Raw genomic sequence first — 24,922 nt, 5'->3', positions numbered from 1 at the left:
TCTCAAAATGTACTCATATATAGCTCACAGAGTTTTCATAATAGGCCCAGGTAATTCAAGCAAAAGTGAATTATTTGGATAATTATCTCCACTTTCCATTTCAGATTGCACACAGACTTAAAGTATTTTTTTTTCTTTTTATTTAAGCTATATTTTTGTCAAGTACAGCCAATTTAAGTTTAATCTACCCCAGGTCTTTATAGTAATTTACCTTCCATTCTCAATTTGATATGAATATATAATTTTGTATTGAGTTGCTATTTGCTATATGGAAAATTGCCAGCCACTAAGCTACCTACTTATTCTTTTTTTAATTATGTAATTTTAATCACCATACATTACATCATTAGTTTTTTATGTAGTGTCCCATGATTCATTGTTTGTGTATAGCACCCAGTGCTCCATTCAGTATGGGCCCTCTTTAATACCCATCACCAGGCTAACCCATCCCCCCACCCCCTCCCCTCTAGAACCCTCAGTTTGTTTCTCAGGGTACACAGTCTCTCATGGTTCATCTCTCATTGTTCGTGTTTCCCTGGGAAGCCATCTGGCCCTGGGCTTTTGTTTTTTGGGAGATTTTTGATTACTGCTTCAATTTCCTTAGTGGTTATAAGTCTGTTCAGGTTTTCTATTTCTTCTTGATTCAGTTTTGGTAGTTGATACATCTCTAGGAATGCATCCATTTCTTCCAGATTATCTCATTTGCTGGCATAGAGTTGCTCATAATATGTTCTTATACTTCTTTGTATTTCTTTGGTGTTGGTTGTGATCTCTCCTCTTTCATTCATGATTTTATTTATTTGGGTCATGTCTCTTTTCTTTTTGATAACTCTGGCCAGGGGTTTATCAATCTTTTAATTCTTTCAAAAAACCAGCCTTTAGTTTCGTTGATCTGTTCTACTGTTCTTTTGGTTTCTATTTCATTGATTTCTGCTCTGATCTTTATTATTTCTCTTCTTCTGCTGGGTTTAGGCTTTATTTGCTGTTCTTTCTCCAGCTCCTTTAGGTGTAGGGTTAGGTTGTGTATTTGAGACCTTTCTTGTTTATTGAGAAAGGCTTGTATTGCTATATACTTTCCTCTTAGGATTGCCTTTGCTGCATTCCAAAGATTTTGAACAGTTGTGTTTTCATTTTCATTGGTTTCCATGAATTTTTAAAATTCTTCTTTAATTTACTGGTTGACCCATTCATCCTTTAGTAGGATGCTCTTTAGCCTCCATGTATTTGAGTTCTTTAACTTTCTCCTGTAATTGAGTTCTAGTTTCAAAGCATTGTGGTCCAAAAATATGCAGGGAATGATCCCAATCTTTTGGTACCAGTTGAGACCTGATTTGTGACCTAGGATGTGATCTATTCTGGAGAACGTTCCATGGGCACTAGAGAAGAATGTGTATTCTGTTGCTTTGGGATGGAATGTTCTGAATATATCTGTGAAGTCCATTTGGTCCAGTGTGTCATTGAAAGTCTTTATTTCCTTGTTGATCTTTTGCTTAGATGATCTGTCCATTTCAGTGAGGGGGGTGTTAAAGTCCCCCACTATTATTGTATTGTTGTCAATGTGTTTCTTTGCTTTTGTTATTAATTGGCTTATATAATTGGCTGCTCCCATGTTAGGGGCATAGATACTTACAATTGTTAGATCTTCTTGTTGCATAGATTTTAAGTATGCTATAGTGTCCTTCCTCATTTCTTATTATAGTCTTTGGTTTAAAATCTAATTTGTCTGATATAAGGATTGCCACCCCAGCTTTCTTTTGGTTTCCATTAGCATGGTGAATTGTTTTCCACCCCTTCACTTTCAATCTGGGGGTGTCTTTGGGTCTAAAATGAGTCTCTTGCAGACAGCATATCGATGGGTCTTTTTTTTTTTATCCAATCTGATAGTCTGTGTCTTTTGATTGGGACATTGAGCCCATTTACATTCAGGGTAACTATTGAAAGATAGGAATTTAGTGCCATTGTATTGCCTGTAAGGTGACTATTACTGTGTATTGTCTGTGTTCCTTTCTGGTCTATGTTGCTTTTAGGCTCTCTCTTTGCTTAGAGGACCCCTTTTAATATTTCTTGTAGGGCTGGTTTTGTGTTTGCAAATTCCTTTAGTTTTTGTTTGTCCTGGAAGCTTTTGATCTCTCCTTCTCTTTTCAATGACAGCCTAGCTGGATATAGTATTCTTGGCTGCCTATTTTTCTCATTTAGTGCTCTGAATATATCATGCCAGTCCTTTCTGGCCTGCCAGGTCTCTGTGGATCAGTCTGTTGCCAATTTAATGTTTCTACCATTGTAGGTTGCAGATCGTTTCTCCCTTCAGGATTTTCTCTTTGTCTATGAGACTTATAAACTTTACTATTAGATGTTGAGTTGTTGACCTATTTTTATTGGTTTTGAGAGGGGTGTTCTCTGTGCCTCCTGGATTTTGATGCCTGTTTCCTTCCTCAAATTAGGGAAGTTCTCTGCTATAATTTGCTCCAATATACCTTCTGTCCCTCTCTCTCTTTCTTCTTCTTCTGGAATCCCAATTACTCTAATATTTTTTCATCTTATGGTATCACTTATCTCTCGAATTCTGCCCTCGTGATCCAGTAGTTGTTTATCTCTCTTTTTCTCAGCTTCTTTATTTTCCATCATTTGGTCTTCTATATCACTAATTCTCTCTTCTGCCTCATTTGTCCTAGCAGTTAGAGCCTCCATTTTGATTGCACCTCATTAATAGCCTTTTTGATTTTGACTTGGTTAGATTTCAGTTCTTTTATTACTCCAGAAAGGGTTTCTCTAATATCTTCCATGCTTTTTTCAAGCCCAGCTAGTATCTTTAAAATTGTCATTCTGAACTCTAGTTCCAACATCTTTTTTTTATTTTATTTTATTTTATTTTATTTTATTTATTTATTTGAGACAGAGAGAATGAGAGACAGAGAACATGAGAGGGAGGAGGGTCAGAGGGAGAAGCAGACTCCCTGCCGAGCAGGGAGCCTGATGCGGGACTCGATCCCGGGACTCCAGGATCATGACCTGAGCCGAAGGCAGTCGCTTAACCAACTGAGCCACTCAGGCGCCCGTAGTTCCAACATCTTATGTCTGTATTGATTAGGTCCCTGGCAGTTGGTACTGCCTCTTGTTCTTTTTCTTTGAGGTGAGTTTTTCCATCTTGTCATTTTGTCCAGAGGAGAATAGATGAATGAGAGAACAAAATGCTAACAGGGTAACAACAACCCCAGAAAAATATACAGTAAACAAATCAGAAGAGACCTTCCAGAGAGTGGTTGTTTTTATGTTCAGAGAGTTGTTGCTATTCTTTTCTTCAATCTCCTGTTGAGTTCATAGGTGTCCAGAATGGTTTGATCCCTATCTAGCTGAATTCCTGGGACCAGATGAAATTTAGGTCTCCTACTTCTCTGCCATCTTGCTCCTCCCCCTCCATACCATTTTCAACAGTGACTGGACCAACTTGCATTCATACCAACTGTGCACAAGAATTCCTTTTTCTCCACATCCTTGTCAACACTTATCATTTTTTGTGTTTTTAATTTTAAACATTCTGACACATGTGAGGTCATATCTCTTTGTAGTTTTGACTTGCATTTCCCTGATGATGAGTGATGTTGAGCATCTTTTCATGTGTCTGCTGGTCATCTGTATGTTGTCTTTGGGAAAATGTCTATACACATCTCCTGCCCATTTTTAAATTGGATTATTTAGTTTTTGGTGTTTAGTTATGTAAGTTCTTTGTTTATTTTGGATACCAACACCTTACTGAATATATCATTTGTAAATATCTTTTTCCATTTGGTGGGTTGTCTTTTTGTTTTGTGGATGATTTCCTTTGCTATGCAAGTTTTTTTTTTTTTTTTTTTTTTTTTTTTTTTTTTTTTAGTTTTGATATAGTCCTAGTAGTTTAATTTAGCTTTTGTTTCCCTTGCCAAAGGAGATCTATACCTAGAAAAATGTTTCCATGACTGATGTAAAGAGATGACTGACTGCCTATGTTTTCTTCTAGGAATTTTATGGCTTCAATCTCACATTTATGTCTTTAATTGACTTTGAGTTTATTTTTGTATATAGTATAAGAAAGTGGCCCAGTTTCATTTTTTTGCATGTAGCTGACCAGTTTTCCCAACATCATTTGTTGAAGAGACTGTCTTTTTTCCATTGTATATTCATTCCTGCTTTCTGCTAGATTAATTGAACTGTTAGCATAGGTTTATTTCTGGTCTCTCTGTTCTGTTCCATTAATCTATGTGTCCATTTTTGTCCCAATACCATACTGTTTTGATTATGATAGCTTTGTAGTATATCTTGAAATCTACAATTCTGATACTTCCAGTTTTGTTATTTTGGAAGATTGCTTTGTCTATTCAGAGTCTTCTGTGGTTCCATACAAATTTTAGGAATTTTTGTTCTACTTCTGTGAAAAATGCTTTGGAAATTTAATAAAGATTTCATTAAATCTATAGATTGCTTTGGGCAGTATCAATATTTTAACAATATTGATTCTCACAATCCAGGAGCATAGAATATCTTTCCATTTATTTTTGCCCTCTTCAATGACTTTCAACAATGTTTTATAGTTTTGGGGTTATACCTCTTTCACTTTCTTGCCTAAGTGTATGCCTATGTATTTTATTCTTTCTGGTGCAATTGTAAATGGGACTGATTCTTTTTTTCTTCCTGCTGGTTCATTATTAGTGTATAGAAATGCAACAGATTTCTTTACATTGTTTTTTTTATTTTGCAACTTTACTGAACTTATCAGTTCTAGTAGTTTTTTGGTGGTCTTTAGTGTTGTCTATGTGTAGTATGAAGTCATCTGCAAATAGTGAAAATTTTACTTCATCCTTACCAATTTGAATGCGTTTATTCCTTTTTCTTGTCTGATTGCTGTGTCTAGGACTTCCAGTACTATGTTGAATAAATGTGGTGAGAGTGTACATCCTTGTCTTGTTCCAGAACTTAAGGGAAGAGGTGTCAGTTTTTCCCCATTGAGTATGATGTTTGTTGTGTGTTTTACATATATGGAATTTATTATTTTGGGTTATGTTCCCTCTAATTCTACTTTGTTGAAAGTTTATATCGTGAATGAATGTTCTATTTCATCAAATGCATTTTTTGCATCCTTTGAGATAATTGTATGTTTTTTATCCTTCCTCTTCTTTGTGTGATGTGTCACATTGTTTGATTTGTGAATATTGAAGCACCCTTGCATCACAGGAATAACTCCCACTTGATCATGGTAAATTATTTTGTTAACGTATTGTTGGATTTTTGCTAATATTTTGTTGAGGACTTTTGCATCTATGTTCATCAGGGAAATTGGCCTATAGTTCTCTTTTGTTTTTGTTTTTTTTTTTTTGTGGCATCATTATCTGGTTTTAGTATCAGAATAATGCTGGCTTCATAAAATGAATTTGGAAAATTTCCTTTTCTCTTCTTTTTTTGGAATAGTTTGAGAATAGGTATTAACTCTTCTTTAAATGTTTGGTAGAATTCTCCTGTGAGGCCATCCGGTCCTGGGCTTTTGTTTGTTGGATGTTTTGATTACTGATACAATTCCATTGCTAGTAACTGGTCTGTTCAACTTTTTTATTTCTTCTTGCCTCAGTTTTGGTAGTTTAGATGTTTCCAGGAATTTATCCATTTTTATAGGTTGTCCAGTTTGTTGACATAATTTTTCAAAATATTGTCTTATAATCCTCTGTATTTCTGTGGTGTTGGTTGCTATTTCTTCTCTTTTAGTTCTTATTTTCTTTATTCGAGTCCTTTTTCTCATATTTGTTTTTTGATGACTATCCAAAGGTTTTTAAATTTTGTCTTTTTAAAAAAAAACAGTTCCTGGTTTCATTTATCTCTTTTATATTTTTTTTTGTCTTTTTCATTTCTTTCTGCTGTTATCTTTATTATTTTTTTTTCTACTTCATTTGGACTTTGTTCTTTTTTTCTAGCTCCTTTAGATATAAGGTTAGGATATTTATTTGAGATTTTTTCTTGATTTTTGATGTAGGCTTGTATTGCTATAATCTCCCCTTTTAAAATAGCTTTTGCTACATCCCAAGACTTAGGACTGCTGTGTTTTCATTTTCATTTGTCTCCATATATTTATTTTTAATTTTATCTTTAATTTCTTGGTTGAGCAATTCATTGTTTAGTAGCATTTTATTTAATCTCCATATATTGTGGCCTTTCCAGATTTTTTTTCTTGTGACTGATTTATAGTTTCATACTGTTGGGGCCAGAATATCTGCATCATAAAACTTCAATATTTTTTAATCTGTTGAGACATGCTTTGTGGCCTAACATGTGATCTATTCTGGAGACTGTTCTGGGAACACATGAAAAGAATGTGTATGCTGCTGTTTTAGGATGGGATGTTCTGAATATATCTGTTAAATCTATCTGGTCCAATGTGTCATTCAAATCCAGTTTCTTTATTGATTTTCTGACTGGATGATTTATCCCTTGATGTATGCGGGGATGTTAAAGTCTCCTACAATTATTGTATTACTCATTTTTTTAAAAGATTTTTATTTATTTATTTGTCAGAGAGTGAGAGATCGAGAGAGAGCACAGGCAGGAGGAATGGCAGGCATGGGGAGAAGCAGGCTCCCCACTGAGCAAGGAGCCCAATGCGGGACTCAATCCCAGGACCCTGGGTGCATGACCTGAGCCAAAAGGCAGAGGCTTAACTGACTGAGCCATCCAGGTGTACTTATCGTATTACTCGTGATTAGTTTCTTCATGTTTGTTAATAATTGCTTTATATATTTGGGTGTTCCAGTGTTGGGTGCAAAAATATTTACCATTGTTATATATTCTTGTTGGATTGTTTCCTCTAGGATTATGTAGTATTCTTCTTTGTTTCTTATTACAGTCTTTTTCTCAAAGTCTATTTTTTTCATATAAATATTGCTACCTCAACTATCTTTTTGTTTCCATTTGAATGATATATGTTTTTCTATTGCTTTACTTTTAATCTGCATTGTCTTTATTTCTGAAATGAGTCTATTGCAGGAAGCATATAGGTGTGTTTTACATTTTTACCCATCCAGCTACTCTAGGTCTTTTAATTGGAGCATTTAGTCCATTTAAATACAAAGTAATTATTGATAGGTATGTACTTATTGCTTTTTTGTTACTTCATTTACAGTTTTCACACTTCTACACTGCTCCTTTCTTCTATTAATCTCTTCCCTTGTGATTAGATGGCATTTTTTATTGTTATGCTTGGATTCTTTTCAGTTTATTTTGTTTGCATATCTCTTATATGTTTTCAATTTGTGGTTACCATAGCGTTTATATATAATATGCTATGCATATTTAAGTCTATATTAGGTTGATTGTTGCTTAAGTTTGAATCAACTGTAAGAGCAATAAATTTTATTGACCTCCCCCCACATTTTATGTTTATGGTGTCATATTTTATATCTCTTTATTTTGTGAATCACATGACTGATATTTTTTACTCTATTGTAAAATGTATATTAAAAATATTTGAAAACATAATTTTGTTTTTATTTAAATTCTACTTAGTTAACATACAGTGTAATATTAGTTTCAGGTGTACAATTTAGTGATTCAACACTTACAATATCCTGTGCTTATCACAAAAAATGCACTCATTAATCCTCATCACCTATTTAACCCATCCCCCCACATACCTCCCCTCTGGTAGTGATCAGTTTGTTCTCTATAGTTATGAATCTCTTTCTTGGTTTGCCTATCTGTCTCATTTTTTTTCCCTACGCTGGTTTGTTTTGTTTCTTAAATTCCACATATGAGCAAAATCATATGGTATATGTCTTTCTCTGACTGACTTATTTCATTAGCATAATAATCTCTATTTCCTTCATATATATATGTATGTGTGTGTATTTATTTCTCCATTCATCAGTCAATGGACATTTGGGATCTTTCCATAATTTGGCTATTGTTGTTAATGCTACAATAAACATCAGGGTACATGTATCCTTTCAAATTAGTTTTTTTTTTTTTTTTTGTATTCTTTGGTAAATACTTAGTAGTGGAATTGCTGGATCATAAGGGAGTTCCATTTTTTACTTTTTGTGGAAACTCCATACTGTTTCCCACAATGGCTGTACCAGTTTGCATTCCCATCAACAGTGTAAGAGGGTTTCCATTCCTCCACATCCTTACCAATGCCCACTGTTTCTTGTATTATTGATTTTAGCCATTTAGACAAGTGTGGGGTGATATCTCATTGTAGTTTTTAATTTGCATTTCCCTGATGATCAGTGATGGTGAGCGTCATTTCATATATCTGTTAGCCATCTGCATGTCTTCTTTGAAAAATGTCTATTAATATATTCTACCCATTTCTTTAATTGTACTATTTGATTTTTAGGTGTTGAATTTATAAGTTCTTTATACATTTTTAATACTAACCCTTTATCATATATGTCATTTGCAAACATCTCCCATTCAGTAGGCTGCTTTTTAGTTTTGTTGATTGTTTCCTTCACTGTGTAGAAGCTTTTTGTTTTGATGAAGTCCCAATAGTTTATTTTTGCTTTTGATTCCCTTACCTCAGGAGACATATTTAAGAGGAAGTTGCAAGGGCCAAGTTTACTGCCTGTGTGGTCCTCTATAATTTTAATGGTTTCCTATCTCACATTTATGTCTTTCATCCATTTTTGTGTATGGTGTAAGAAAGTGGTCTAATTTCATTCTTTTTCATGTTGCTATTCAATTTTCTCAACACCATTTTTTGAAGAGACTGTCTTTTTTCCATTAGATATTCTTTCCTGCTTTGTTAGTAATGAATTGAAAATACAGACGTGGGTTCATTTCTGGGTTTTCCTTTCTGTTCTATTGATCTATGTCACTATTTTTGTACCAGTATCATACTGTCTTGATCACTACAGCATTGCAATGTAACTTGAAGTCTAGAATTTTGATGCATCCAGCTATGCTTTGCTTTTCCAAGGTTGCTTTGGCTCTTTGGGGTCTCTTGTGGTTTCATTCAAATTTTAAGAATATTACAATAAAATTAATATTATTTTAGGACAACCTCTGTAAAAAATGCTGTTGGTATTTTGATAAGAATTGCATTAAATGTGTAGATTGCTTTAGATAGTATTGAAAATTTAAAATTATTTATTCTTCTGATCTATGAGCACGGGATGTCTTTCCATTTCTTTGTGTCCTCTTCAGTTTCTTTCATCAGTGTTTTATGGTTTTCATATTACAGGTCTTTCACTTCTGTGGTTAGATTTATTCCTAGGTATCTTACGGTTTTTGGTGAAATTATAAATGAGTTTGATTCCTTAATTACTCTTTATGCTGCTTCATTATTGGTGTATAGAAATGCAGGAGATTTCTGTATGTTGATTTTTGTGACCTGCGAGTTTACTGAATTCGTGTATCAGTTCTAGCAATTTTTGGTAGATCATTTCCATTTGTCTGCATAGAATATCATACTATTTGCAAATGGTGAATGTTGTACTTTTTCCTTGTTGATTTGAATGTCTTTTACTTTTTTGTTGTCTGGTTACTGTGCCTAGGACATCCAGTACTATGTTAAATAACTGGTGAGAGTAGATCTCTTTCTCTCTTGTTCCTGATCATAGACTAAAATCTCTTAGTTTTCCTCACTGAGTATGATATTAGTTGTGAGTTTTACATATATGGCCTTTATTATGTTGAGGTATGTTTCTTATATCCCTACTTTGTTGAGGATTTTTATGAAGAATGGTTGCTGTAGTTTGTCAAATGCTTTCCCTTCATCTACTGAGAGGTTCATATGGTTCCTATCCTTTCTTTCATTAATGCAGTGTATCATGTTGATAGATTTGTGAATATGGTACCACCCCGGCAACCCCGGAATAAATCTCACTTGATGGTGTTGAATGGTTCGCATGTACACTTGAAAATAATGTGTATTCTGCTGTTTACAAATGGAATGTTCTGGGGAATGGCAACATAGAAGGAGGACTCTAGGCTTGCCTCATCTCTCCAACACAGCTACATAACTATCAAATCATTCTGAATACTCAAGAAATGAACCTGAGGACTGATAGAACAAACTGCAAAACTAGGAGAGAAGAGGCCACATCGAGGAAGGTAGGAAGCACAGAGTCATGGTTTGGGGAGGAACAGTTGGTGGGTGCTGTGGAGGGGATGGAGCCCTTGGTAACAGAAAGGCAAGAGAGAGTGACTCTCACAGGGATACACTAAAAGAGAACACTTCCCCAAAGCCATTGTCTGGGAAAAAGAAGGGCTGAATTTTGTGAGTTTTTGCAACCAGTGGGGCTTAAAGACTGGAGTTTCAGAGGTCCCCAGGCTTGGTTGTAATAGACCTGAGGACACTGCATTACTCCTGTAACAGAGACAGGCAAACAACCCTGGGACAGACTACACAACTATAGGATCACCTTAGGGACATGGGGAGAGACTGTACTTTTTGGACCACATCTCTGACAGGTGGAATTGCCTCTCTGGGGACAAAAGAACCTGTGAGTGCCATTTTGCTCCTCCACCAATCAACATAGGCACAGAGACACCAGCTGAGGACAGCTAAACAGAGCATTCCTGTTTAGCCTGCTTGCACTAAATCCCATGCCCCTGAAACCTGGCATAACTGCCCATCTGGATCAAATTTGCATCAGTCCCAGCATGGCAAGACCCTGTCCCAGAGGACCAGCACAGGTCCCCACTAAGTTCCATGAAGTTTGGAATTAAAAAGTCAGCAGGCATGGCTAGAGTAGAGCCCAAGGTGTGCTGTGCTTCTCCAGGCAGGCAAGTGACCCAGAGACAGGCATGTGAAGTCAGTGATCTGAACAATGCTTGTGATGCATGAAGGGAAATTATTTGCTCCTCTGAGGTGCTTCACTGAGAGCAGCAAGCACAGACTCTCCTATCCAGGGACAAAAAAGCAGGCTGGTGCCATTTCCCTCCCCTGCCCCTCAGCAAAAACCACCTTCAGTAAACAGCACAGCTCCAACACTGTCTGCCTAACCTGCTTACACCAAGTCCTGCTACCCTGCCCTCTGTTGGTACTGCTTTTCTAAGGAAAGTATGCCTAAGCACCAGGAGAGTGGGATACTCCCACAGAAGACCAACACAAACACCTGTATGCACCGTGTCTACTGATGAGAGATTTCTGCCAAGCTTCCATTCTAGTGGAAAGTGTCAGGTCTATTTTAGCAAGCAGACCAGAGCACACTCGCCACACTCTAGTCAAAGTCCAAACACTCCCCACTGCAGGCAAGGAGAATCTCTGCAAAGTATTGACCTGAGAGATAGAGCAGCCATAGCACAGCATCAGAGTGCATGCAGCACACAATAGAGACACTTCTTAAATCTCCAGTCCCTGGAATTATATGACCTGTTCTTCATGAAGCCTGTTCTTCATTACTCTCAGGAGCAAGAAACATAACAGGCTTTCCTAACCAGAAAAGAAGACAGAGACCTAGACAAAATGCCAAGATGGAGGAATTCATCCCAAAATAAAGAACAAGAAAAGATCATGGCCAGAGATCAAATTGAAACAGGGATAAGTAACATGCCTGATCCAGAATTTTAAGCAACAATCATAAGCATTCTAACTGGGCTTGAGAAAAGCATAAAAACATCAGAGAGACCCTTACCACAGAGATAAAAGAGCTAAAAACCAATCAAGCCAAAATGAAAACTATAATAACTGAAACTCAACACTGACTGGAGGTAATGAAAACAAGGATGGGAACAGCAGGGAAATGACTAAGTGATATAGAAGATGGAATTATGGATAATAATGAAGCTGAAGAAAAGAGGGAAAGAAAAATTTTGGAGCACAAAAGTAGACTTAGTGAACTCAGTGACTCCATCAAGTGTAATAACATTGGTATCATAGGACTCCCAGAAGAAGAGGAGAGAGAAAAGGGGGCAGAAAATTTATTTGAGGAAATCATAGCTGAAAACTTCCCATATCTGGGAAAGGAAACAGACACCCAGATCAAGGAGGCACAGAGAACTCCTGTTAAAAGTAACAAAAGCAGACAAACACAAAGACATGCTGTTGTTAAATTTGCAAAATATAGAGATAAAGAAAAAATTCCTAAAAACAGCAAGACAAAAGTAGTCCCTAAAATACAAGACCCATAAAGCTAGCAGAAGAAATCTCCACAGAAAATTGGCAAGCCAGAAGAAAGTGGAATGATATATTCAAGCTGCTGAATGGTAAAAACACACAGCCAAGAATACTCTATCCAGCATGTAAACATTCAGAATAAAAGGAGAGATAATGAGTTTCCCAGACAAACAAAAAGTAAAGGAGTTTGTGATACTAAACACCCCCCTGCAAGAAATATTAAAGAGGCCACTTTGAGTGGGAAAGAAAGACCAAACAAAACAAAACAAAAAACAAAACAAAACAAAACAAAAGACTAGAAAGAAACAGAGAAAATTTCCAGAAACAATGACAACATAAGTAATAAAATGACATTAAATACGTATCTATCAATAATTACTCTGGATGGGGTGCCTGGGTGGCTCAGTCGGTGAAGCATCTGCCTTTCAGCTCAGGTCATGATCCCAGGGTCCTGGGTTTCAGCCCTGCTTCAGACTCCCTGTTCAGAGGGGAGCCTGCTTCTGCCTCTCCCCCTGCTTGTATTCTTTCTTCTCTCTCTCTCTGATAGATAAATAAATAAATAAATAATATCTTAAAAAAAATTACTCTAGATGTAAATGACCTAAATGCTCCAATCAAAAGACATAGGGTAAAAGAATGGATAGAAAAACAAGAACCATCTACAGGCTGCCTGCAAGTAACTCTTTTTACACCTATGGATACTTACAGATTGAAAGTGAGGGGACGGAGAAATATTTGTCATGCAAATGGACATCAAAAGAAAGCTGGAGTAGAAATACTTAAGTCAAACAAACTAGATATTAAAGCAAAGACTATAACAAGAGATGAAGAAGGACACTATATTGTAATAAAGGGGATTATCCAACAAGAAGATATAACAATTGTAAATATTAATGCACCCGACTTGGTAGCACCCAAACATAGAAAACAATTAATAATAAACATAAAGGAACTCATTGATAATAATACAATAATAGTACAGGTCTTTATTTTTAAAAGATTTTATTCATTCATTTTAGAGAGACAGAGAACACAAGATGGATGGGCAGAGGGAGAAGGAGAAGCAGACTCCACCTAGAGCAAGGATCCTGATGTGAGGCTCAATCCCAGGACCCTGGGATCATGACCTGAGCTGAAGGCAGAGGCTTAACTGACTGAGCCACCCAGGTGTCCCATTAGGATGGGACATTAATACCCCACTTACATCACTGGATATATCATATAAGCAGAAAATCAATGAGGAAACAATGGCTTTGAATGACACACTGGACCAGATGGACTTCACGATATATTTAGAACATTTTATTCTAAAGCAGAAAAATACACATTCTTTTCAAGTGCACATGGGACATTCTCCAGAAAGATCACATAGTAGGTAAAAAATCAGACCTTAACAAATACAAAAAGGTTGAAACCATACCATGTATCTTTTCTGCACAACAATGCTATAAAATATGAAGTCAACCACAGAAAATTTTGGAAAGACTATAGGTACAGGGAGGTTAAAGGACATCATACTAAAGAAAAAAAATGGGTCTACCAGGAAATTTAAGAAGAAATTAATAAAATACATGGAAACAAGTGAAAATGAAAACATGATGGTCTGAATCTTTGGGATGCAGCAAAAGCATTCCTAAGATGAAAGTTATATAGTAATAGAGTCCTACCTCAAGAAACAAGAAAAAGCTCAAATAAGTAACCTAACATTACACCTAAAGCAGCCAGTAAAAATCCACAAATGAAGCCTAAAACCAGCAGAAGAAATGGAAATAATCAAGAATAGAGCAGACATTAAAAAAAAAAAAAAGAATAGAGCAGACATAAATGATACAGAAACAACAGAACAAAAGAATAGAACATATCAATGAAACTAGGAGGTATTACTTTGAAAAAAAATAATGAAATTGATAAACCCCTAGCCAGATGTATCAAAAAAAAAAAAAAAAGAGAGAGAGAGAGAGAGAGAAAGGACCCAAATAAATAAAATCACAAATGGGAGAGGAGAATTCACAAGCAAAACCACAGAAACACAAATAATTATAAGATAATATTATGAAAAATTGTATGCCAACAAATTGGACAATTTGGAAGAAATGGATAAATTCCTAGAAATGTATGAACTTTGAAAACTGAAACAGGATGAAATAGAAAACCTGAACAGACCCATAACCAGCAAAGAAATTTAAGCAGGAATCAAAAATCTTCCAACAAATAAGAGTCCAGGGCCAGATGCCTTCCTGGGGGAATTCTACCAAACTTCTATTTTTTTATTTTTTTATTTTTTTTTAAGATTTTATTTATTTATTTGACAGAGAGAGAGATAGCAAGAGCAGGAACACAAGCGAGGAGGAGAGGGAGAAGCAGGCTTCCCGCAGAGCAGGGAGCCCGATGCGGGGCTCGATCCCAGGACCCTGGGATCATGACCTGAGCCGAAGGCAGACCCTTAACCGACTGAGCCACCCAGATGTCCCTCTACCAAACATTTAAAGAAGAATTAATACCTATTCTTCTGAAGCTGTTTCAAAAAAAATAAAAATGGAAGGAAAACTTCCAAACTCTTTCTATGAGGCCAGCATTACATTGATTCCAAAACCAGACAAAGACCCCATTAAAAAGGAGAAATACAAACCAATATCCCTGATGAACATGGATGCAAAAATTTCACCAAGATACTAGCCAATAGGATCCAACAGTACATTAAAAGTAGGATTTATTCTTAGGCTGCAAGGTTGGTTCAACATCTGCAAATCAATCAATGTGATACACTACATTAATAAAAGAAAGGACAAGGACCATTTGATCCTCTGAATAGATGCAGAAAAACAGTTGACAAAAAAACAGCATCTTTTTTTGATTAAAACTGTTCACAGTGTAGGAATATAGGGAACATACCTCAATATCATAAAAACCATATATGAAAGACCCACCGCAAATATCATCCCCAATGGGGAAAAAATAATAGCATTTCCCCTAAGGTCAGGAACAGGACAGGGATGTCCATTCTCACTACTGTTGTTCAACATAGTACCAAAGTCTAGCCTCAGCAGTCAGACAACAAAAAGAAATAAAAGGCACCTGAATTTGCAAAGAAGAATTCAAACATGATACTCTATGTGGAAAACCCAAAAGACTAAACCCCAAAATTCCTAGAACTCATACAGGAATTCAGTAATGTGGCAGGATATAAAATCAATGCCCATAAATCACTTGCATTTCTAAATACTAACAATGAGACAGAAGAAAGAGAAATTAAGGAGCCTATCCAATTTACAATTGCACCAAAAACCATAAGATACCTAGGAATAAACCTACCCAAGGGGGTGAAAGACCTGTACTCTGAAAACTATAGAAGACTCATGAAAGAAATTGAGGAAGGCACAAAGAAATGGAAAAACTTTCCATGCTCATGGATTGGAAAAATAAATATTGTTAAAATGTCTATGCTATCAAGAGCAATCTCCACATTCAAAGCAATCCCTATCAAAAGACCATCAACGTTTTTCACAGAGCTGGAACAAATAATCCTAAAATTTGTATGGAACCAGAAAAGACCCTGAATAGCCAAAGGAATGTTGAAAAAGAAAACCAAAGCTGGGGGCATCACAACCCCGGCCTTCAAGCTCCATTATAAAGCTGTAATCATCAAGACAGTATGGTACTGGCACAAAAACAGACACAGATCAATGGAACAGAATAGAGAACCCAGAAATGGACCCTCAATTCTATGGTCAGCTAATCTTTGACAAAGCAGGAAAGAATATCCAATGGAAAAAGTCTCTTCAACAAATGGTGTTGGGAAGATTGGACAGCCACATGCAGAAGAATGAAACTGGACCATTTCCTTATACCATATACAAAATAGACTCAAAATGGATGAAAGACCGGAATGTGAGACAGGAATCCATCAAAATCCTAGAGAACACTGGCAGTAAGCACTGTGACCTTGGCTGTGGCAAGTTCTTACTAGACACAACTCCAAAGGCAAGGGAAACAAAAGGAAAAATGAACTATTGGGACTTCATCAAGATAAAAAGCTTTTGCAAAGCAAAGGATATGGTCAATAAAACCAAAAAACAACTGACAGAATGGGAGAAGATATTTGCAAATGTCTTATCAGATAAAGGTCTAATATCCAAAATCTATAAAGAACTTGTCAAAGTCAACACTCAAAGAACAAATAATCCAATCAAGAAATGGACAGAAGGTATGAACAGATATTTCTCCAAAGAAGACATGCAAATGGCCAACAGACACATGAAAAATGCTCAACATCACTTGGCATCAGGGAAATACAAATCAAAGCCCCAGTGAGATACCACCTCACACCAGTCAGAATGGCTAAAATTAACAAGTCAGGAAATGACAGATGTTAGCAAAGATGCAGAAAATGGGGAAACTTCTTACACTATTGATGATAATGCAAGCTGGTGCAGCCACTCCGGAAAACAGTATGGAGGTTCCTCAAAAAGGTGAAAAAAGAGCTACCCTACAACCAATAATTGTACTATAAGGTATTTACCTCAAAAACACAAATGCAGTGATCCAAAGGGGCATCTGCACTCCAGTGTTTATAGCAGCAATGTCCACAATAGCTAACCATGGAAAGAACCCAGATGTCCATTGACAGATGAATGGATAAAGATGTGGTATATATACAGTGGAATACTACTCAGGTATCAAAAAAAAGAAATTTTGCATGTGCAATGACATGGATAGAACTAGAGGGTATTATGCTAAGCTAAATAAGTCAATCAGGGAAAGACCATTATCGTATGATTTCATTCATATGTGGAATTTAAGAAACAAAACAGAGGATCATAGGGGAAAGGAGGGAAAAATAAAACAAGAGGAAATCAGAGTGGGAGATTTATTTTTTGAAATTGAGATAGAGAGGCAGAGAGAGAGAGAGAACAAGTGGGGAAGTCTCAGAGGGTGAGGGAGAAGCAGGCTCCCTGCTGAGCAGGGAGCCCGATGTGGGGCTCGATCCCAGAACCCTGGGATCATGACCTGAGCCAAAGGCAGATGTTTAACTGACTGAGTCACCCAAGCACTCCCCATAAATGACTCTTAATTGTAGGAAACAAACTGAGGGCCACTGGAGGGGTTGGGGGTGGAGGGATGGGGTAACTGGATGATGGGCATTAAAGAGGGCATATGATGTAATGAGCGCTGGGTATTACATAAGACTGATGAATCAGTGAACTCTACTTCTGAAACTCATAATGCACTATTGTTAATTAACTGAATTTAAATTAAAAAATATATATTTCAGAAAGTGCTTTACAAATACCTCACTTTTTTGTTTGCTTCTTTCTCAAATATCAGATTATTAGACTGCATTTCCATCTGGATTTTTGTTAGGTATATCTATGTTAATTGGTATTCTCTAACACAAAAATTTTATTAAGCTTTCTCTAAAGTATTTTAATTTTGCCTGAAATTAAGTGAAATTAATAGCATACTTTAAGGGTAAGGATATTCTTGGAGAATTTTAAAAATCCTTTAGAATGATGTTTAAATGAAACATTCAGTACAATGTAACATTGATTGTATTACAAGAACATTTATATTTGTATAGCATTTATTTAAAAAATTACAATGTGGGCGCCTGGGTGGCTCAGTTGGTTAAGCGACTGCTTTCGGCTCAGGTCATGATCCTGGAGTCCCTGGATCGAGTCCCGCATCGGGCTCCCTGCTCGGCAGGGAGCCTGCTTCTCCCTCTGACCCTCCCCCCTCTCATGTGCACTCTCTCTCTCATTCTCTCTGTCTCAAATAAATAAATAAAATCTTAAAAAAAATTACAATGTATACTTATTAAATTGAAAAAAAGAAGAAGCAAAGAAATTGAATCAGTTATCAAAAATCTCCCAACAAACAAAAGTTCAGGGCCAAATGGCTTCCCAGGGGAATTTTACTAGACATTTAAAGAAGAATTAATACCTATTCTTCTCAAACTATTCCAAAATAATAGAAATGGAGGATAAAACTCCAAATTCATTATAGGAGGCCAGGATTGCCCTGACTCAAAAATGAAACACTCCACTAAAAAAGAGAACTACTGCCAATATTCCTGATGAATATGGATGCAAAATCCTCAACAAAATACTAGCAAATTGAATCCAACAGTACATTAAGAGAATCATTCACCATGATCAAGTGGGATTTAATTCCTGGGCTGGAAGTGTGGTTCAATATTCTCAAATCTATCAATGTCATATACCACATTAATAAAACAAAGGATAAGAACCATTTGCTCCCCTCAATAGATGCAGAAAAAGCATTTGATGAGTACAACATCCATTCTTTATTAAAAACACTCAACAAAGTAGGGATAGAGAGACTATACCTCAATACCATAAAGACTATATATTATAAACCCACAGCCAGGGCGCCTGGGTGGCTCAGTCATTAGGCGTCTGCCTTCGGCTCAGGTCATGATCCCAGGGTCCTGGGATTGAGCCCCGCATTGGGCTCCCTGCTTAGCGGGAAGCCTACTTCTCCCTCCCACTCCCCCTGCTTGTGTTCCTTCTCTTGCTGTGTCTCTCTGTCAAATAAATAAAATCTTAAAAATAAATAAATAAATAAACCCACAGCCAATAACTTCCTCAATGGGGAAAACCTGAGAGCTTCTCCTTTATGGTCAGGAACAAGACAGGGATGCCCACTTTCACTACAGTTATTTAACACAGTGCTGTAAGTCCTAGACTCAGGAATAAGACAACAAAAAGAAATAAAAGACACCCAAATTGGCAAGAAAGATATCAAACTTCAGAATTTGCAGACAACATGATAATCTATATGGAAACCCAAAAGACTCAACCAAAAAATTGCTAAACTGATACACAAATTGAGTAAAGTCACAGAACACAAAATCAACATACCGAAATCTGTTACATCTCTATACACCAGTAACAAACAGCAGAAAGAGAAATCAAGAAATTGATCCCATTTGCAACTTCATCAGAAGCCATAAAATACTTAGGAATCAGCCTAACCAATAGGGTAAAAGCTCTATACTTTGAAAACCATAAAACAGTGATGAAAGAAATTGAAGATGACACAATGAAATGGAAAAACAATCCATGCTCATGGATTGAAAGAACACATATTGTTAAAATGTCTATACTACATAAAGCAATCTATGCATTCAGTGCAATCCTGGCCAAGATACCAGCAACCTTTTTCACAGAACTAGAAGAAACCTAAAATTTATATGAAACCAGAAAACACCCTGAATAGCCAAAGCAATCTTGAAAAAGAAAAGCAAAGCTGGAGGCATAACAATTCCTTACTTCAATTTATATTACAAACTGTAGTGATTCAGACACTATGGTACTGGAACAAAAACAGACCCCTAGATCAATGGAACAGAATAGAAAACCCAGAAAGGGACCCACCACCTTATGGTCAACTAATCTTTGACAAGAAGGTAAGAATATCCAATGGAAAAAATTCTCTTCAACAAATGGTGTTTGGAAAAGTGGACAGCAACATGTAAAGGAATGAAATCTGACCACTTTCTTACACCACACACAAAAATAAATTCAAAATGGATGAAAGACCTAAATGTGAGACAGGAAACAATCAAAATCTTAGAGGATAACACAGGCAGTAACCTCTTTAACATTGGGTGTAGCATCTTATAAGATTCATCTTTTAATGTAAGGGAAACAAAGATAAAAATAAACTATTGGGACTTCATCAAGATAAAAAGCTTCTGCACAGTGAAGGAAACAATTAATAAAACTAAAAGGCAACCTATTTAATTGGACAAGATATTTGCAAATAACATATCTGATAAAGGGTTAGTATCCAAAATATGTAAAGAATTTATAAAAGTCAACACCAAAAAACCAATAATCCTTTTAAAATGAGTAGAATATATGAATAAACATTTTTCCAAAGAAGACATACAGATGGATAACAGACACATGAAAAGATGCTCAACATCACTCAACATCAGTGAAATACAAATCAAACTATGATGAGATATTATCTCACACCTGTCAAAATGGCTAAAATTAACAACACAAGAAACCGCAGGTTTTATCAAGACTGCAGATAAAGGGGAAACTTCCTACACTGTCGGTGGGAATGCAAACTGGTGCAGCCATTCTGGAAAACAGTATGGAGTTTCCTCAAACCTGAAAAGTAGAACTACATTATGATCCAGCAATTTCACTACTAGGTATTTAACCAAAGGAAACGAAAATACTGATTCCAAGCGATACATACCCCCAATGTTTATAGTAGCATTATCAACAATAGCCAAATTATGGAAAGAGCCCAAATGGCCATCGACTGGTAAATGGACAGAGAAGTAGTGATATATAATATATATATTATATATTTTATATATATATATATATAACGAAATATTAGTCATCAAAAAGATGAAATCTTTTTTCATCAAAAAGAATGAAATCTTGACATTTGCAATGATGTGGATGGAACAAGTACCCTACTATTATTGTATTATTATCAATAAGTTCCTTTAAGTTCATTGTTATTTATTTTATATATTTGGGTGCTCCTATTTTGGGTGTGTAAATATTTATAATTGTCAGATCTTGTTGAATCATCCCCTTTATTAGTGTTCCTCTTCATCTCTTGTTACACTCTTTGTTTTAATGTCTAGTTTGTCTGATACAAGTATTGCTGCTTTAGCTTTCTTTTGACATCTATTTACATGAAGTTTCTCCATCCCCTCACTTTCAATCTGCAGATGTCTTTAGGTCTAAAAAGATTCTCTTGTAGGTAGCATATAGATGGGTCTTTTTTTTTTTAAATCAATTCTGACACCCTACTTCTTTTGGTTGGAGCATTTAGGCCATTTACATCTAGAGTGATTATTGATAGATATGTATTTAGTGCCATTTTATTACTTATCATTGTTTCTGGAGATTTTCTCTGTTCCTTTCTTGTCTTTATCACTTTTGGTCTTTCCTTACCACTCAAGGAGTCCCCTTTAATACTTCTTGCAGGACTGGTTTAGTGGTTACAAATTCCTTTACTTTTTTGTTTGTCTGGGAAACTATCTTTCCTATTCTGAATGGTGGCCTTGCTGGATTGAGTATTCTTGGCTGCAGATTTTTCCCATTCAGCAGGTTGAATATATCATGCCATTCCCTTCTGGCTTGCCAACTCCATTGGGAAATCTGCAGCTAGCCTTATTGGTCTTCCTTTGTAAGTTAAGGACTTCTTTTTGTCTTGCTTTTAAGATTTTTTCTTTACCACTATATTTTGCAAATTTAATTGCAATATGTCTTGGTGTTGACCTGCTTTTTGTTGCTCTTAATGACTTCTCTGTGCCTTCTTGATCTGGATATCTGTTTCCTTCCCCCAGATTAGGGAGGCTGTCAGCTATAATTTCCTCAAATAAACCTTCTCCTCCCTTTTCTCTCTTGTCTCCCTCTGGGATTCCTATGATATGAATGTTATTATGCTTGATGGAGTCAGAGTTCCCTCAGTCTATTCTCATGTTCCATAATTCTTCTTTCTCTGTTTGTTGAGCTTCATCATCTTCCATTATTTTGCCTGTTACATTAGTTATTCCCTCCTCTGCTTCTTCCAGACCTTTGTTCATTGCCTCAAGCCTGTTTCCAATCTCAGTTTTTGCATTCTTCATTTCTGACTGATTCTTTTTTAACTCTGTTATCCGTTTGGTGAGGGTCTCCCTGAAGTTTTCCACTCTTTTCTCAAGCCCAGTGAAGTATCCTTATGACTGTTTCTTTAAATTTTCCATTAGCATGTTACTTATATCTGTTTTGCTTTGATCTCTGGCTGTGGCCTTATTTTGTTGTTTTATTTGGGATGAGTTCCTCCATCTTAGCATTTTGTCTACATCTCTGCCTCTTTCTCTGTGTTTGAGAAGCCCATTATGTTTCCTGCTCCTGAAAGTAATGGCTTTATGAAGAAGAGGTCATAGAGTGTCTAGGGCCTAGGTCTTCAGGGAGTATCTACTCTGTGCTTCATGCACTCTGCTGTTGTGTGTTGGCTGCTCTGTCCTTCAGGCCAGTCATCTGCAAAGACTATCTTTGCCTGTAGTGGGCAGTTTTTATCCTTGGCTATAATGTGGTGAAATTTAAGGTGTGTTCTAGTCTGCTTTTTAAATGAGACCTGATACTTCCTCCACTAGACCTGAAGCCTTGGAAAACTCTCTGTTTGGGAGACATGATGTGGGGAGGTTTTTCACCTGGTCTTCTGGGGAAGGGGCCCACTGCACAGGAACATAGTCAGGCTAATCAATTCAAAACCTTTATTTATGTCAATGAACATCATTTTGCTCAAAGTAGACATCATTTATATATGAAGAATGGCAGAGTTTTCTTTGGCATCAAATCAACTAGGTGACTGCTCTTTAATATATTCTAATTTGTATGGTTGGTTGGGAGGTAAGTGTGGAAATAATCCTTATATGTACCTTTTGTGAAGTCAGATAACAATTCCATTTCTGAGCAGTGGGTTACATTTTGTCATTTACTTGGTTAAATTCCAATTAAGTAAAGAAAAGTTTACTGTATATTATTTAGGATGCTCTTGCTGAGAAAATTTTTAATAAAGAAACACCATAGAAATCTCTTTATTGTCTAGAAATAGCTTATTACTTATCAAAAAGCAAAAATGTACATTGATTATACTAATTAAATTTTGAATCTGAATATAGTTCTTTCAGTAAGTTATTCTCTTAAAGAATAGTGCTATTGAGGCCCTTGTAGCTCTAGAAAATAAACCCATTCATAGTTATATTTAATGCTGAATTTAAAAATATATTTGCACATTCTGATGTAGAGAGATGAAAAGAAAGATGTAAATTCATTTTAAAACTGACATATCATTATAAATTGCCTATGTAATATGGCTACATAAAAGTGTGATTATTTATCACTTTTGAGTTGGTAGTTATTAGTGTCAAGGAAAAAAAAAAGAATGAGAGCCATATCCTGCTGTGGTTTTGACCATGATGTTTCTGATTAAAGTCAGGGGGTGTTTGGTGTATGAAATGATAACAACCTATAAACTTTGATATTCTGATTCAACTGGAACTTTCAACTTTGTCTTCTGAAGTACACAGCAGGAGGGATAGCTGAGGAAATTTTTCAATGAATACTACATTTTAAAAATATATTTTACCTTATACATCCTTGTAACAAGATTATTACTCAGTCATGTTTCCTGTGCTCAGAAATACATTAGTATTGGACATTGTTATTTGTTTGCTTCTCATATCATAGTATGCATAGATATTGTATTTCATTCTGCTTGTATTATAAACACTCTTGTATTTGTCATTGAAAATATCATGTATCAGAGTTTAGAGTGGTTATCTCTAGCAAACAGAAAACTATTTCCCTAGCTATAATTATACTTAATGGTTCATAAGTGTCTGCATAATAATGTTCTTGTTTACTTATCCTCCTTGTTTATTTTCATTTCTACTAGTTATTCTTTAAGACCCCTTGTATAATGCAAGTTAGTCATTCTATATCCCTAAACTGGAGTGTTGAATTTACATTAGATTATCTTGCTGTCTATACTATGGCCACTTTTCAGACACTTTAAAATATAAAGTGGCCCAGTTTTCAAGTGGATTCTAATATTGCAGTTAAAAGCAGGATGTAGATGCATATTATCTTATTTACATTATTTTCATCATGGAAAGTAAATATATTGTTAAAATTAAGTAAAAAAGTGTTATTTAAAATAAACAGAAGGGCAGTGTTTTACAAAGAACTCTCAAAAAAGCTATCTTTCACATCATTTTTAAAACAAATACAACAAATTCAACAATTACCTTGCAATTGAAACCTTGTTTATTTGACATTGATATTGCAGAAAGGATCCAGAAAACAATTGTTTCTTGAAACTAAAATTGAGGTTTTGATTGATTTCTCAGTTGGGGATAGGAGGATTTTTGGTTCTCAAGACTGCAAGAGAAGATAAATCCTAGTACAAACTTAGTAGGTTATTATCATTGATCAAGGAACCAGATATGGATAGAATCAAGAAGAGAAACTTACGTGAGACTAACATCCTATGTGAGGTTGATTTTTTTTTAAAGATTTTATTTATTTATTTGACAGAGAGAGACACAGTGAGAGAGGGAACACAAGCAGGGGGAGTGGGAGAGGGAGAAGCAGGCTCCCTGCAGAGCAGGGAGCAAGATGTGGGACTCGATCCCAGGACCCTGGGATCATGACCTGAGCTGAAGGCAGTCACTTAACCAACTGAGCCACCCAGGCGCCCCTATGTGAGGTTGATTTTTATTCCCAACACCTCAAGCATATGGTTGAACACACTACTAGAAAATACAGAGACACATAATTTGAATCAATAAGCAAGTCTCAGAATCCAAATTTCTGGCACAAAACTCCTCCTCTATTTCCAGTTTATGCCAATTAGATTTTTTCTACCCTAATTCCAAAATCCTTGGGTCAGAGCATGTAACCTAAACCAGCCCAAGCAGGGAGAAATGCTGTGACAGAATTTTATGATGATGATGATGATGATGATGATGATGATGATGATGATGATGTTATGTTAATCACTGTACATTACATCATTAGGTTTGATGTAGTGTTCCATGATTCATTATTTGCAGATAACATCCAGTGCTCCATGCAGAACATACCCTCTTTAAAACCCATCACCAGGCTAACCCATCCTCCCACCCCCTTCCCCTCTAGAACCCTCAGTGGGTTTTTCAGAGTCCATCATCTCTCATGGTTCATCTCTCCCTCCAATCTCCCTCCCTTCATTCTTCACCTCCTGCTATCTTCTTCTCCTTCTTCTTCTCCTTCTTCTTCTTCTTCTTCTTCTTCTTCTTCTTCTTCTTCTTCTTCT

Source organism: Mirounga leonina, unplaced genomic scaffold (assembly GCF_011800145.1).
Source record: "Mirounga leonina isolate KUSES-001 unplaced genomic scaffold, KU_Mleo_1.0 Mir_204, whole genome shotgun sequence".
NCBI lineage: Eukaryota > Metazoa > Chordata > Mammalia > Carnivora > Phocidae > Mirounga > Mirounga leonina.
Note: the sequence above shows the minus strand (reverse complement) of the source record.